The 18,268-nt window shown below is 46.4% G+C and overlaps 1 protein-coding gene across 1 annotated transcript in view; it reads left to right on the top strand.

Moving 5' to 3' along the window:
• The first annotated feature begins 9,646 nt into the window (after positions 1–9,646).
• Positions 9,647–18,268, top strand: part of COQ8A (coenzyme Q8A) — a 28,536-nt gene continuing 19,914 nt past the window's right edge. The window contains exon 1 of the mRNA XM_077282146.1: positions 9,647–9,921. The gene's annotated coding sequence lies outside the window, so the exon portion shown is untranslated. The remainder of the gene's footprint in view (positions 9,922–18,268) is intronic.

Below are 18,268 nucleotides of genomic sequence, written 5' to 3'. Positions count from 1 at the left end.
TCTTGGTTCAAGAGCCTTTCTGGTGTGTCTTTTTACATAGACTTGATCACCTGGTTCCAACTTGTGACTTCCTTCAATGTTGTCAGGATCTGGAAGGGAAGCAAAAACTTGTGCATGCACCTTAGTTAATTGTTTCTGAAGATTTTGCACATAAGAAGTCAATGACTCAATATTTAACACAAGTTGCTGTGGAAAATAACATCCTAAATTGGCAGTCCTGCCAAACAAAATTTCATATGGAGACAGTTTAGTCTTACCCCTTGGGGTATTGCGTATTGAGTAAAGGGCCAGTGGAAGGCATTCTGTCCAAGGCTTTCCTGTTTCAGCCATGGCTTTCTGTATTTTTAATTTTAAAGTTCCATTCATGCGTTCCACCTTACCAGAACTTTGAGGATGGTACGGAGTGTGTAACTAACTTTCAACACCCAACATTTTCAGTACATTTTGAAATATTTCTCCAGTGAAATGAGTACCCCTATCTGACTCGATCACTTCAGGGAGACCGTAACGGGGTATCAGTTCGGCAACTAGCTTTACAGCAGTGTTTTTAGCTGAAGCCTTCCGAACTGGATAGGCCTCTGGCCACCCCGAGAACATGTCCACACATACCAACACATACTCATACCCATTACTTTTTGGCAGCTGGATAAAGTCTATTTGTAATCGCTGAAACGGATAGAGAGGTCGGACGTGATGCTTCATAGGGGTCTTTGTTGTCTGTCCAGGATTATGTGTTAGGCATATAACGCATGCAGCACAATAGTCTCTTGCATAGTTGCCAAAACCTGGAGCCAACCAGACTTGCTTTGCCAGCAGTGTCATTGCATTTGCAGACACATGAGTAGGGTGGTGCAGTCCACCAACTACAATCGGGTACCAGGCTCTAGGTAGACATATTAGTCCATCTTTCTTCCAAATTCCTGCTTGTTCTTCTGCCCCTTCCTTTTTCCACCTGTCCCTCTCCTCTTCTCCTGCATCTTCCTGTGCTTGTCTCAGTCTATCTTCAGTATTTTCTGTGGGGTTTACAGTATGAACCTGCTGTAAGGGTTTGACCGCTGCTGCCTTGGCTGCTTTATCAGCCCTATCATTTCCCCTAGATTCCCTAGTGTCGAGTCTCACATGTGCAGCTACCTTAATTACTGCTACTTCTTTTGTTTCTTGTGCAGCCTCTAAGATCTGTTTGATCAGAGAAGCATGTTTTACAGGTTGGCCTGACGCTGTCATGTAACCTCTAGCTCTCCAGATTACTCCAAAGTCAAACACAATACCATGTGCATACCTAGAATCAGTGTATATATTAGCTGTCTGATTCTCAGCTATTTTTAGCGCTTCAATCAATGCTGTTAGTTCTGCTTCTTGTGCAGACTGTTTCGGTGGAAGAGGTTCTGCTTTGAGAGTTTCAGATTCTGACACAACTGCATACCCTGTATGAAAGTTACCTGTGTCATCTGCAAACCTACTACCATCTATAAACAGCTCTAAATCTGGATTTTGAAGTGGTGTTTCGGATACATTGGGTAAGCCTACCGTTTCTTGTAAAATGAGCTCTGTACAATCATGTGTGTCTGTAGGGAAAAAATTTGCGTGTGGATCAGTGTCCTTATTCCCCCCTTCAGACTCGAGAGGTAGCAGTGTAGCTAAATTGAGAGTCTGAAGCCTTGCAAATGTGATAGTAGAGGGGAGCAGCAAAGAACACTGTAGCCGCAAATGTCTGGCCATGGAAATGTGTTTTGGCTGGACCTGGTTTAATATCCCATAAACATCATGCGTAGTTTGAACTGTGAGTGGATGCTCTAGGACAATTTCTGATGCTTTGTCCAACAATAGCGAGACAGCAACAACCACACGTACACAGGTTGGCGCTGCCCTGGCTACTGGATCTAACCTTGCTGAAAGATATGCAATTGGTCTTTGTTTCCCTGCATGCTTCTGGGTAAGAACTCCTGTAGCATGGGAATCAACTTCTGCAGCCATAAGCTGAAATGGTTTGGTGTAGTCTGGTAGCCCTAACGCTGGAGCTGAAACAAGGGCATCTTTTAATTGTTGGAACGAAATCTGACCTTCTTTTGTCAACAAATAAGGTTCACTTTTTACACAGTCATACAGTGATTGCATTAGTTGACTGGCATGTATAATCCATTGTCTACAATGAGACACTATTCCTAAAAATGCTCGTAGCTGTTTATGATTTCTAGGCTCATTCATCTGTCTTATTGCTTCAGTTCTTTGAGGTGTAAGATGCTTTTTACCTTGAGAAATGCAATGACCTAGAAAGACCACTTTGATCTGACAAACTTGTAGCTTTTGTCTATTCACTTTACACCCTTCTTTTTCTAGAAAACATAGTAAACTCACAGTGGACCTTTCTGCTGTTTCTAGATCTGGGCAGCAAAGTAGTAGGTCATCCACATACTGCAAAATTACTACCTGTGGTTCAGGTTCAAACCTTTGAAGAACTGTTTGTAGGGCATTTGAATAAAGAGTAGGGGAGTGTATCATTCCCTGTGGAAGGCGTGTCCACGCCAACTGTTTGCCCTTAAATGTAAATGCAAACAAATGCCAACTATCTTGGTGTAAAGGAACCGAGAAAAATGCATTTGAAAGATCTATTACAGTAAACACTTGTGAACTGGCTGGTATCTGTGATAGTAACGTATGAGGATTGGGTACAACTGGGGTGATTGGATCTAGAACTTTGTTTATTTCTCTTAGATCATGTACCATACGATATTTGGGCATAGAACTCTTATCAAGAGTTCTCTTCTTGACTGGATACAGAGGAGTGTTAGCAGGTGATTGTATCTCTACCAGAACTCCTTTCTCTCTATATCCCTCTATCTGTTTTGTAATTGCTAGTTCCTGCTGGGCACTCACAGGGTATTGTCTGAGCTGTGGGAGAACAGCTCCTGGTTGCACAGATAGTTTTACAGGAGAGATATGCAATAATCCCACATCAGTATCTCCCTGTGCCCACAGTGTTTCTGGGACCATTGAGAGGTCTAGATCTATGGTGTACTCTTTTTCTTCAGCATAATCCTCAAAAGCCTGAATTCTGACATATTGTTCTAATGTTTCTGCATCATCAGGGATAGTCAACATAACTGTGCCATCTTCCCTAAAATTGATGTTAGCTTCTAATTTCTTTAGTACATCAGTTCCTAACAAACATGTTGGGGCACCTCTGGCATACAAAAATCTGGATGCAAAACATTTAGGTCCTAATGAGACCTCTAGGGGCACAGTATATGGCAGTGTTCGAATTACCCCATCATAACCCTCAGCAAAAGTTGTTTGTTCTGAAATATCTTCCGGATTTGGAAGAAAATCTTGATTCAAAATTGAGGAAGTTGCACCTGTATCTATCAAAAATGGAATCTCTCTCCCCCCTACATTCACCTGTATCATAGGTCTTCTAGCTGGTAGGGAAGTTTGTAACACATTGAGTCAATCTGAATCTGGTATGGGACCATCTATGATGGTAGATTTCTGCTGGTTGTCCGTTTGGGGAGGGTTATTTCTGGGAACAAATTTGCCTGACTTTATATCTGCCAACTTCTTCCTGCACTCTCTTTGGAAATGACCTGGCTTTTTACAGTAGTGGCAAAGAAAATTGTGTCTCACTCTTCCTCCTGTATTAGCTTGTGCTATTCTAACAGGCTTATGATTCTCTCTCATAAAAATTATTAATGCCTCTGTGAACTGGGTACCTGATGCTTCTGTCTGTAAGGCACCCCCTTCTGCCACTGGTCTATTGGGCTGTAGGTGTGTCAATAATTCCTGAAAAAGTCCGGGGGACATTTTCATTCTACATAATTCTTCCCCGTCCGCCCAGACCCCAGCATGAGTCTGCATGATTTGTTGTATATATTGTGCAAATCTAACTGGAAACTGGACAGGATCTGGTGCGTTATGTAAGAGGGACATACCCTCAGCAGGGGACCAAGGGAAGTATTGGCGTGTGTTATGGTAGTGGGTTGCCATTACTCCATTAGCACCAACTTCTCTAAAAGGTCTAGGTACTACCCTAACAGGGGCAAGTACAGCGCCATATCTAGGTGTACCACAGGCTAGGCAATCATTTCTCCCATCTGGATTTTGTTGTCCACAGTGTGAACATTCCCATCCTCCTACCCCACCAAGATTGGGATACAAGGCTGGAAATTGTTTTCCTCCTTCTGCTCTTCCAGATGGTACAAATGATTGGGCTTTTGGATCTAGGTAAGGTGGCGGGATTATGTCACAACTTTTTCCCTTTCCCATGATCCATTTGGAAGTGTCTGGATCATACTTCCAATTCTCCTCTTTAGCTGTTTTTTTGAGACCTCTATCATACAGTGTATGATTTCTTCCCACCCATTGTCTTTGATAATTCCACCTCGTTCTTTACTCAGTCTTTCCCATTCTGTACTGAACATAAGTGCTTCTGAAATTCCCAATTTTCCTCTTACTCTTCTAATCTGACTTCTGACTGCCTTTCCACATCTTTCCTGTATGATATCTGCTGCTTCCACTTGTCCTAAAACAGTTTTGGTCTGTTTATTTCTCATTTTAGCTATTTCTACCCCAGGTGACGTTTGGACAATCACTGTGGTGATGTCTCGTTGCCTTCTCTCCTAGGGAGCTAAAATATCCTTTCAATATTTGCTATTTCTACCCCAGGTGACGTTTGGACAACCACTTCCTCTGTTGGTGGCGTCTCGTTGCCTTCTCTCCTAGGGAGCTAAAATATTGAAGGGCTTGTCTGCTCTGTTTCTTCTAATATGCAGGACGTACTTAAGTGCTATTATGCACACAGACCCAGCAACACCATACAGATCACAAAACTTTCTGTGTCAGTTAGCATACTTGTCCCAGGCTCATGAAAACCGCGTCCTGGGCTCATTCTATCACACCTTATCCAGGGAATGTAGAAACAAGTTCTATAGGAGAGTCAAGCATGGGCGGAGGTCTCCCAGAAGGACGCTACCTCATAACCCAGTTAGGCTGACTTCACCAATAACCTTGTTCTAACAATCGTGGCTTATTGTTCTACGTACTTCTATTCTTCTTTCACAACATGTCACAACCTTCACACTGTTCACACACTGTTCACACACTGTTCACACACTGTTCACACACTGCCAGGGACTAGACTCATAAATCTATACAATATGGTAACCCGAGTTCTATAGGTATCTACTCACTACTAGACTAACCCAGCATGACACGGCTCATAGAGATCTTTCGGATAATACAGGGCAGATAAAAGAGAACTAATAATGTCTCTTACCTGGCCAGGTTTTTTTTTTCATTTGCCGTCCATTATCCCAGATCTCCGTTGTCCGTATCCGCAGGTAAATCTTGAGTAAATACTCTCACCTCGGGTCCCTGTTCGAGCGCCAGGAAATGTTGAGTCCTTATCAGTCCCCGGCTTACTGATGTAGAGAGATCCAAGTAATAACACACAGCACAAGAGATGTGTGATCATATGCAGGGATCGCCCAGGAGCTCGCCTCTGACTCACTGGGCTCACCCCTCCTGTTTATATAGGAATGAGATAAGCATTTACAGACATGCGTACAAGGGCTCATATTCTCTAACAAAGAGTATCTATTCTACTAATAACGTTCAACTTCTGGAATGTAGGTTAAAGGTCACAATAACAAGAAGGAATGCGTCCATAAAAGGAAATGTCTACCTTGCTCAAGTTTCTTCATATACGTCTCTGAGTAGAGGAAGACAAAATGGATTCTTCAATCTGATCTCTACAACCTCACACACAACAATCCTCACCCTGCACCTCACACACAACAATCCTCACCCTGCACCTCACACACAACAATCCTCACAGTGCACCTCACACACAACAATCCTCACCCTGCACCTCACACACAAGCCTCATAGTGCACCTCACACACAACAATCCTCACCCTGCACCTCACACACAACAATCCTCACAGTGCACCTCACACACAACAATCCTCACCCTGCACCTCACACACAAGCCTCATAGTGCACCTCACACACAACAATCCTCACCCTGCACCTCACACACAACAATCCTCACCCTGCACCTCACACACAACAATCCTCACCCTGCACCTCACACACAACAATCCTCACAGTGCACCTCACACACAACAATCCTCACCCTGCACCTCACACACAATCCTCACCCTGCACCTCACACACAACAATCCTCACCCTGCACCTCACACACAACAATCCTCACCCTGCACCTCACACACAACAATCCTCACCCTGCACCTCACACACAACAATCCTCACCCTGCACCTCACACACAACAATCCTCACAGTGCACCTCACACACAACAATCCTCACCCTGCACCTCACACACAAGCCTCATAGTGCACCTCACACACAACAATCCTCACCCTGCACCTCACACACAACAATCCTCACCCTGCACCTCACACACAACAATCCTCACCCTGCACCTCACACACAACAATCCTCACAGTGCACCTCACACACAACAATCCTCACCCTGCACCTCACACACAATCCTCACCCTGCACCTCACACACAACAATCCTCACCCTGCACCTCACACACAACAATCCTCACCCTGCACCTCACACACAACAATCCTCACCCTGCACCTCACACACAAGCCTCACAGTGCACCTCACACACAAGCCTCACCCTGCACCTCACACACAACAATCCTCACCCTGCACCTCACACACAACAATCCTCACCCTGCACCTCACACACAACAATCCTCACCCTGCACCTCACACACAACAATCCTCACAGTGCACCTCACACACAACAATCCTCACCCTGCACCTCACACACAACAATCCTCACCCTGCACCTCACACACAACAATCCTCACAGTGCACCTCACACACAATCCTCACCCTGCACCTCACACACAAGCCTCACCCTGCACCTCACACACAACAATCCTCACCCTGCACCTCACACACAACAATCCTCACCCTGCACCTCACACACAACAATCCTCACCCTGCACCTCACACACAAGCCTCACAGTGCACCTCACACACAACAATCCTCACAGTGCACCTCACACACAACAATCCTCACCCTGCACCTCACACACAATCCTCACAGTGCACCTCACACACAACAATCCTCACAGTGCACCTCACACACAACAATCCTCACCCTGCACCTCACACACAAGCCTCACCCTGCACCTCACACACAACAATCCTCACCCTGCACCTCACACACAACAATCCTCACCCTGCACCTCACACACAACAATCCTCACCCTGCACCTCACACACAACAATCCTCACCCTGCACCTCACACACAACAATCCTCACCCTGCACCTCACACACAACAATCCTCACCCTGCACCTCACACACAACAATCCTCACCCTGCACCTCACACACAACAATCCTCACCCTGCACCTCACACACAACAATCCTCACCCTGCACCTCACACACAAGCCTCACCCTGCACCTCACACACAAGCCTCACCCTGCACCTCACACACAACAATCCACACCCTGCACCTCACACACAATCCTCACAGTGCACCTCACACACACAATCCTCACCCTGCACCTCACACACAACAATCCACACCCTGCACCTCACACACAATCCTCACAGTGCACCTCACACACAATCCTCACCCTGCACCTCACACACAACAATCCACACCCTGCACCTCACACACAACAATCCACACCCTGCACCTCACACACAATCCTCACAGTGCACCTCACACACAACAATCCTCACCCTGCACCTCACACACACAATCCTCACCCTGCACCTCACACACACAATCCTCACCCTGCACCTCACACACAATCCTCACCCTGCACCTCACACACAACAATCCTCACCCTGCACCTCACACACAACAATCCTCACCCTGCACCTCACACACAACAATCCTCACCCTGCACCTCACACACAACAATCCTCACCCTGCACCTCACACACAACAATCCTCACCCTGCACCTCACACACAACAATCCTCACCCTGCACCTCACACACAACAATCCTCACCCTGCACCTCACACACAATCCTCACCCTGCACCTCACACACAAGCCTCACCCTGCACCTCACACACAACAATCCTCACCCTGCACCTCACACACAACAATCCTCACCCTGCACCTCACACACAACAATCCTCACCCTGCACCTCACACACAATCCTCACCCTGCACCTCACACACAATCCTCACAGTGCACCTCACACACACAATCCTCACCCTGCACCTCACACACAACAATCCACACCCTGCACCTCACACACAATCCTCACACACACAATCCTCACCCTGCACCTCACACACAACAATCCTCACCCTGCACCTCACACACAACAATCCTCACCCTGCACCTCACACACAATCCTCATCCTGCACCTCACACACAACAATCCTCACCCTGCACCTCACACACACTTCACCTCACCCTGCACCTCACACACAATCCTCACCCTGCACCTCACACACAACAATCCTCACCCTGCACCTCACACACAACAATCCTCACCCTGCACCTCACACACAATCCTCATCCTGCACCTCACACACAACAATCCTCACCCTGCACCTCACACACAACAATCCTCACCCTGCACCTCACACACAACAATCCTCACCCTGCACCTCACACACAAGCCTCACCCTGCACCTCACACACAAGCCTCACCCTGCACCTCACACACAACAATCCACACCCTGCACCTCACACACAATCCTCACAGTGCACCTCACACACAACAATCCTCACCCTGCACCTCACACACAACAATCCTCACCCTGCACCTCACACACAATCCTCACCCTGCACCTCACACACAATCCTCACCCTGCACCTCACACACACTTCACCTCACCCTGCACCTCACACACAATCCTCACCCTGCACCTCACACACAATCCTCACCCTGCACCTCACACACACTTCACCTCACCCTGCACCTCACACACAATCCTCACCCTGCACCTCACACACAATCCTCACCCTGCACCTCACACACACTTCACCTCACCCTGCACCTCACACACAACAATCCTCACCCTGCACCTCACACACAACAATCCTCACCCTGCACCTCACACACAACAATCCTCACCCTGCACCTCACACACAACAATCCTCACCCTGCACCTCACACACAACAATCCTCACCCTGCACCTCACACACAACAATCCTCACCCTGCACCTCACACACAACAATCCTCACCCTGCACCTCACACACAACAATCCTCACCCTGCACCTCACACACAACAATCCTCACCCTGCACCTCACACACAACAATCCTCACCCTGCACCTCACACACAACAATCCTCACTCTGCACCTCTGCAAATCGAAAAAGTGACTTAGGAGACAGTCTAACAAAAAACGCTGTTGCCCATAGCAACCAATCACAGCAACTTTAGAAATGAATGCTGCACTCTGATTGGTTATTACGGACAACAAAGACAATTTTACTTAGTTTACACAGTTTTGATTAGTCAGACTCCACAGTCCGTGCCCCTGCGCTGGCTGACAACTCTCAGGCCTTATATATAAGGGGCTGACAACTTTATTGTCTTAAGCGGACACCTGGGGTGTTTTAGGAATGTCCGCGTTCTAATTGGCTGACATACTTGTTATTGCTCTCCCGCCCGACACACCCATTGTGCTGACAGCGGAGCTTCTGATTGGCTGAGCAGCCGTGCACACGCTTTGAGCACGCACGCTCCGTGACTGACAATACAATTGACCAATTGGTTTTCAGTTTAGCCTTTTATGGCCACCAATAGGATTGCTTAAAGTGAAAGAGAAGAGGCAGGGGGCGGGGCCGATGTGGAGGACTTGGGAGGACGCTGTAAACAGTGAGCACCTCGTGTCAGAGAGACGGGGACGGGCGAGGAAGAGGGGAGCGGAGCCTGGAGACAGCGGGGCCTGTGCCGGGTACGTCCTGTACTGGGGAGGCTGTGCTTCTGCGCTACAACTCCCAGCATGCTTTGGCTTCCTGTTGTGCTGGGACTTGTAGTGTTGTGGCCTCTGGTGCTGACCACATGGGTGCTGCTGCCATCTGGAGAGATGGGGTGTGGTAGAAGCTGCAGCACAAGTCTTGTGGAAGGGCTGACAGTGTGCAGCAGGAGCTGATCCTATACAGTTAGTGTGTGTGTATATATGTATATATATATATATATATATATATATATATATATATATATATATAGATATATATATATCTATCTATATAGATATATCTATATCTATCTATATATATATATATCTATCTATATATATATATATATATATCTATCTATATCTGCAGCGCTGTGCAGTTCAGTTGTGGCCAATTGTAGCTGCGCAGGTCCCAGGTTCCCCATCTCTCACTATGGAGCAATCTGATATATATTTATTTTTTGTCATGTTGCAAGCTCACTTGTAGATAACATTGACAGTATTATTGCACTTTTTTTTTTTTTTTTTTTTCTTGTCTGCAGCTTTTGCAAAAGTGGACGATGGGAGTTATTTTGCAGCAGCCATAGATCAGCGTTTGGGGGTATTTAATGTAGCCCACCTGCTTATCCTGCTGTGATTCCCACCCTGTACTTTGCATACTGTCCCATCATCTGTTTTAGAAGGTTTTTTTTACCATGGAAGTCTATGGAGAACAGATATGGTAATGAGCCTCCTGTTTTTTTTTTTTTTTTCTTTCATTTAGAAACAATTTTGTCTTTTGCTTACTGAATCAGTTTCAAACAGAAGAAAATGGATGGCTAATTAATGGATCCTTTTTCCATCGACTTCAGTGTGAAAAAAAAAAAAAAAAAGGATCCAGTTGTAATCTATTTTTTTTTTTTTTTCTGCACAATTCTTTTGTCGGTGGATTGCTGCTGGATCCGTTCTAACACCTGATTACTGTACATGTGAATATAGCCTGGAGAGATCTCCAGTACCCGTCACTATGGAGTAGGTGTCTGTACACGTTCGTTAGGATTATTGCACTTGTCTTTTTGCTTTCAGACACAAGTGATCCTTTCCATCAGTTACACAATTGATTATGGAATCTGTGTTCTTTTTTTGCTCCATCTATAGGAGGACTTTATACTCTTTTCTGTTTAAAAAACAAAACAAACTTGACATCAAATTGACCCCATAATAATCAATCGGTTCCCTTTGCCTCCAGTTGCATGCCTGATTAGTGATGAGCGAATATACTCGTTGCTCTTGTTTTCTCGAGCACGCTCGGGGGTCCTCCGAGTATTTTTTTAGTGCTCGGAGATTTAGTTTTCTTCGCCGCAGCTGAATGATTTACATCTGTTAGCCAGCATAAGTACATGTGGGGATTCCCTAGCAACCAGGCAACCCCCACATGTACTTATGCTGGCTAACAGATGTAAATCATGCAGCTGAGGCGATGAAAACTAAATCTCCGAACACTAAAAAAATACTCGGAGACCACCCGAGTGTGCCCTGGAAAACAAGAGCAACGAGTATATTCGCTCATCACTATCTATGCATGATCTAACAGATCACTTATTAATGTCAAGTGCAATGTCCAAACCACCATGTGAACAAAGCCCAACATTAATGGCCCAATTGCACTTTCCCATTTTTATTTTTGGCGCAGTTTATACCTAATTGTGCAGTGATTTCCATCCGGTGCCTCTCCAGCTGTTACATGCTGCATGATAAGACTTGTCGTTTTGCAACATCTGCCGGCCAGTGATAGGCAGGGGGCTGAATGGAGACCACCTCCCTATCCAGAGCAGATTTCCACCTTAGATTCTGCATACTTAAATGATCCCTTTTTAATGCATTTTCTTGCACCTCCATGTGAGGCATCATGGTGGGAGGCATTTATATTGTCAGTCACTATAGATTAGTTTTAGGTGACTTTGTTGTTGTTTGTTGCTCTAGTATAAGTTGGTTGCACAAGGTTTGGCCGCTGGGAAGTTTTCCCTTTGACTTGGCACAGAACCCCATCAGCCGGAGGGAGGACTGTGAATCTAGGACACACTATTGTCTGATGCCCTGGGACTTTCTGCTGCAGATCCTTCCTCTGCGCTACTGTAGGTGAATATAGATGACTGTATCTTGGCAGAGAGGAGGGTGTTGCTTATGGTGATGCCATCTTGTGCCAGCTGCACTCTTACACCTGTTGACTGCCCTGTCGCTCTGACCTTGGCAGCGTGACCTTATTTATATGGAGCTCAGGGAAATGTGGAGTAGATTTGTGTGCGCTCTGCATAGAAATCCTTAACATGGGGCGTGAAAGGTGAGTTCTCTTCTCTTTTTGGAAGAGTTACTGAAATACCCTCCAGGCTTTGTGCTTATTTCTCATTCCACAACTGTCAGTTTTTGTTTTTCTGTAATAATTGATTTGCTCCAATCTTTCCTGTATCGCACATTACTTTATAATTGTTGCAGAATACAACTTTGTTTCAACTTGTCATTTCCAGGTTTTTATTTGTCACTGAAAACCTGAACAGACCTAATATTTCACACTCTGGGGACTTGTTACATTTGTATCCAATATGTAAGCTAAACAGCCAGAAGGGTGACCCTGCACTGTTACGTTGTAGCAAACAAAAAGGACTTGAGCTGTGTTTTTTTTTTTTTTTTTTGTCTGTAAACAAGAATGTTCTCATTCACAGAACACAAGCAGAGATCTTATAACTGGTCATTTTAAACAAATGCAGCCAGAACGGTCTGGTATTGTCCATGTGTTGCAGCCTTTAATGTTTTCTATGGGTTGGGGAGGGCGGGAGGTCATGGCCAATGGCAATTTTGTCACGTCTCGTTTTTGGCAGTTGGGTTGCTAAGTTCAGAGCCAATAATTAATGATTTATTTTGTTACCTTGCCTTCAGTATCTTATCCTTTTTCAAGTAGAAACGTCAAAAGTTGTAAGGAAGAAGGAGATCTCCGCTAAGGCCTGTCCCACACGTCCAGATAATTCCGGTACCGGAATTATCCATGTCCGTGTGCCCCTGCGTTTCTGTGGCACATCAGTGTGCCACTCGTGTGCCTCCTGTGTACCCACTGGGTACCACACGCACCGTGCAGGAGACAGCGCTAAAGTTTAGCGCTGTCCCCTGCATTGTGCTGAAGCCGCGATTCATATCTTCTGTGCAGCAGCGTTTGCTGTAAAGAAGATATGAATAATCCATTTTTTTAGTGGTATTTCGTGTTTAAAATAAAGCTCCATGTACCCACCCCCTGTGCGCCCCCCCGCTGTTCTGAAAATACCCGGCTCCCTCGTTGGCTGTCGCTGCTTCCTGTCCTGGCCGCACCTTCTACTCTATGCGGTCACGTGGGGCCGCCGATTACAGTCATGAATATGCGGCTCCACCTCCCATAGGGGTGGAGCCGCATATTCATTACTGTAAATGAGCGGCCCCACGTGACCGCATACTGGAGAAGCTGCGGCCAGGACAGGACACTGTGAGGGAGGCGGGTGAGTATTTTCAGAACAGCGGGGGGGCGCACAGGGGGTGGGGACATGGAGCTTTATTTTAAACACGAAATACCACTAAAAAATGGATTATTCATATCTTACAGCATACGCTGCTGCACAGAAGATATGAATCGCGGCTTCAGCACCATGTGGGGGGGACAGCGCTTACTGGAGCGCTGTCTCCTGCACGGCACACGGAGAACGTCCGTGTGCGGTACGTGTTTTACACGGACCCATTGACTTTAGTGGGTCCGTGTAATGCGTGCTCTCCCACGAACACTGACATGTCTCCGTGTTTGGCACACGGAGACACGGTCCGCAAAAAATCAATGACATCTGCACAGATGCATTGATTTTAATGTGTCTACGTGTGTCAGTGGCTCCGGTACGTGAGGAAGCTGTCACCTCACGTACTGGAGCCACTGACGTGTGAAACCGGCCTAAGAGGAAGTCGGCATTATTGCATAATTGCCCTGACATTTGCAGCCTGTGGGGACATTATAATGCAAGTAAACACCTAAGGTTCATATGGCTGATCCGAAGCTTGCAGTCTAATGGTGGCGCCCCCTTGTGTTATGCAGGGCGTGTGATACATTGTTTCTAGGTTGGATTCAGTCTGTGGGATTAAACCTAGTCAGTTCTGCTTCTTGTAGCTTCTATCCTTTTTACTTTGGCTCAGGGAGATTCCGGCTGTGGGGAGGTGACTGTCTGGCAGCAGCGATATTTCCTCTTCTATTACCCCCTGTTCTCTTGGAGGGTCTGCCCCTTCTTGTTCCACTCTCTGGCTTCTGTTGGATCCGTCTTCCAGGTCCATATTGTTATCATTGGCGCAATGCCTGTTCAGCTCATAAAGGCCTCTGCTTGTTTGGATGAGATGTTATAGAGAAGTGTGTGTCACAATGTGCGCACCAGGAACTAATGATGTCCCGTAAAGTAACATGACCGTTTTATTTCTAGTGGTAATCGCTATATGTACAAGAATATAACTACTATAATACTGCCCCTATGTACAAGAATATAACTACTATAATACTGCTCCTATGTACAAGACTATAACTACTATAATACTGCTCCTATGTACAAGAATATAACTACTATAATACTGCTCCTATGTACAAGAATATAATTACTATAATACTGCCCCTATGTACAAGAATACAACTACTATAATACTGCTCCTATGTACAAGAATATAACTACTATAATACTGCTCCTATGTACAAGAATATAACTACTATAATACTGTCCCTATGTACAAGAATATAACTACTATAATACTGCTCCTATGTACAAGAATATAACTACTATAATACTGCTCCTATGTACAAGAATATAACTACTATAATACTGCTCCTATGTACAAGAATATAACTACTATAATACTGTCCCTATGTACAAGAATATAACTACTATAATACTGCTCCTATGTACAAGAATGTATATAGACTACAGCAATATCTCTCATTTGGCAGACACCTCTTTGGTCCGTTCATTTTTTTTTTTTATACTTTTGGAATAAACATGCAAACCTTTAAAGAATAAATAGAAGTCGTCATATCCTGAGACGTGGTGAGAGATTTGACAGTTCTTCTTCTTCTTCTTCTTCTTCTTTGTCGCACACTAAATCCAGGACATTTACATAACGAGTATTAAGCGGCTCTGCTCCTCTATGTGGGAAAACTTGATAAATGCAGATCTGGCTGACACGTCTCATCACTTTGTTTACTTTAACTGAATTTAGTTGATGGTCTGTGAAATTTCATCTTTATTCCAACTTCCCTGAAACTACAAGTCCCAGCGCGCCTCTCCATTGTGACCTCCTGGGATTTGTAGTTGCACAACTGCTGGATGATACCAGCACACTGATGTGATCTCCTACTGAGGTCTGGATTCTGGCCCTTGTATATTAGGGCCCCAAAATGTATCCTAGGCTCCTCTGGTGGTTTTATGCTACAAGTTCTTTAAATAGCCCGTAATTGTATAAATCCTGAATAATCTGACTTTGCTTGATGTAAAGCCGCTTAACAGGATTACCGGGGCACGAGTTTTGTTTTTTAATTTATTGCAGAGTAATGAGCGGGGGGGAGCAGGCGGAGGGTGCAGGCAGCGGAGAGGGGGGGGGGGTGCAGGCAGTGGAGCAGGCGGAGGGTGCAGGCAGCGGAGAGGGGGGGTGCAGGCAGTGGAGCAGGCGGAGGGTGCCGGCAGCGGAGGGGGGGGTGCAGGCGGAGGGTGCAGGCGGAGGGTGCAGGCAGTGGAGCAGGTGGAGGGTGCAGGCGGGGGGGTGCAGGCAGGGGGTTGCAGGCACTGGAGCAGGCGGGGGGGTGCAGGCAGCGGAGCAGGCGGGGGGGTGCAGGCGGCGGAGCGGTGCAGGCGGTGGAGCTGGTGGGGGTGCAGGCGGCGGAGCGGGTGGGGGTGCAGCGGCGGACCGGGGGGGGGGGGGGGTTTGCAGGCAGTCCTCCTCTGGGGTAATTTCTCCACTTGCCTGTCCTGGAGCATTTCGTACAGTAGCCGGTGATTTTCTTTAGGAAAACAGATCCCACTAGAGTTCAGGTTTTCCGCCATATAGTCATAGTCATTATTGCTTGATTTTGCTAGTAAACACTTGGCTTCTGTCTTTTACTATTTCATTGCAGAATTTTCATTGAGCACCTCCAGTCATGTGGCTCTGACTGCTGTATAGGCAGGGCCGGACTGGCACTAAAATTCAGCCCTGGCATGTGAAGGTACACAGGCCCACTTGTCGCATGGTGACTGTATAATATCTTTGTACACTTGTAGGTTACAAGAAGTGAGGGGAGTGTAACACGACTATATAACATATAATTACAGCTGTATCCAGCATTACAGCTCAGCCCCCCTAGAATGTAGTGGAGCACAGCCCCCCTAGAATGTAGTGGAGCACAGCCCCCCCCCCAATAGCTCCACAATCCAGTTATCATCATTGTTTTTTTTTTTTTAATTATTATTATATGTCAAACACTCTACTCACCTTTCTTCTTGCCCCGCGCTGCTCCTGGCTCCGGTCTCAGCAGCTGCAGTCTGCCCGGCCACACAGCAGGTGCGCGATGATATGACGTCATCGCGCACCCGCAGTGTCAGTGGCAGGCAGAGCGGGGAATGATGGGAGAGGGGGCGTCAGCGGACGCTCTCTTCTCCATCATTGCATTCAACTGTACCGGCGTCTATGATGCCGGTATAGTTGAATGCGGGGCCGGGAGTGCCGACAGCGGGGGAAGTGTGCCGACAGCGGCACACTCAAGCGGCCCACTACTGCCACCGGCCCTTCTGGCATTTGCCAGTCCGGCCCTGTGTATAGGGGACTGGCTGCACAGACTTGCCTTATGTCTATAAAGCGCTCGTTGTGCAGCAGCTTAAGGCTATGTGCACACAATGCGGATTTTGCTGCGGATCCGCAGCAGTTTCCCATGCATTTACAGTTCAATGTAAACCTATGGGAAACAAAAAAACGCAGTGCACATGCTGCAGAAAAAAACGTGCGGAAACGCAGCGGTTTTACAGCTGCCCCTATGGAAAACCGCAGTTGTAAAACCGCAGTAAATCCGCTGCAGAAAAATCCGCAGTGGACCTAGAATACGTGTGCACATAGCCTAAACGGATTGAGACTAGAGGAACATATCCTTCTATTGTTTAGAAAGTGGTGATACTTTTCCATATAGGTCGTGTCTGGCTCAGTTGAAGTGAATGATTGGAGTTGTAGTACCACCTCAACCTCCCAGGCAGATGGTGCCATTTCTGGAGCAAAGCGGCCGTGTTTTCTAATCCTCAGATACTCTGGTGGTGGAGTTGTCTCCTTTGCTGCGTGTTACATGTGCACTAATAGCACTTTTAGTGGAAAGTGTTGGAAAATAGTTTGATGCCCGTACACGTCTCTAGATGACTGATCAGGATAGAGACCAATCAGATTGTGTTGCAATTGGCGCGGTCATAGTTGCAGAAAAAAAAAAAAATTATATATATATATATATATATATTTTTTTTAATTTTATATTATCTGGTGTCAATCTCTGTATTTGATGGCCCCATCTTGTGCACACTTTGTAGATGGTGACACCCCGAGCCGGCCGCATTATGTTCTGCTGATTATCTTCCCTTAATATCCTCTGCTTCCGCCTTCGTTAGTGACCTGACTTCCGCACTCGCCGCCTACGGAACAATTTGCCATTGACTAGACCTTTGTGTCACCTGCGGAGAACTCCTGTTGTTGTGCCCTTCACTAATTACTGGAGATATTTGGACTTTTTTTGGCTCATTACCATCTTGGGCATTTATGGCGCAGGTCTGGGTCCTACCTGGCCTTAGCAGGGGTATTCTCATCATTGGGGGTCCCACCACTAATCCTGAGGTTGAAGGCACCGCAGTGTTGACTGAAAAGTGCAGCACAAAGTTGTGAAACTGGTCCCGACATTCATAGGATCAGCGATGGGGCCCCGAGGTCGGCTGATCGGTCAGTCTTTCTATTCACTGGCAGCAAGCAGAATTGTTAGACCCAGGCTGGAGCGTCCCTTCACTGACCGCTGTGTTCTCTTGTGTCACGGTCAAAGTGCGTTTTATTTCCGACCTGGGAATACGGTGGGATGCGAGCGGCTGTCGCCTCCTTTGCCAAGGTCAGTGGGGGGTGAGGGGTATGATTTACTTTAATGGAACGGTGCCACTTTTGGGAGCGTTACCAAGGACTTTGGTAGGTCAAGTTAGTAACAGGTTGTTTTTTTGTAAAGATGCCTTGAGCGTTAGTCATTGTGTAATGTCACGTGTGATTGTAAATGTCCTGTTATAAAGGACCTCTAAATTATTGCTTCTTTACGTCGGGGGTGTTTTTTTTAAAT

Source organism: Ranitomeya variabilis, chromosome 2 (assembly GCF_051348905.1).
Source record: "Ranitomeya variabilis isolate aRanVar5 chromosome 2, aRanVar5.hap1, whole genome shotgun sequence".
NCBI classification, from domain to species: domain Eukaryota; kingdom Metazoa; phylum Chordata; class Amphibia; order Anura; family Dendrobatidae; genus Ranitomeya; species Ranitomeya variabilis.
This window is presented reverse-complemented; position numbering and strand designations above follow the sequence as displayed.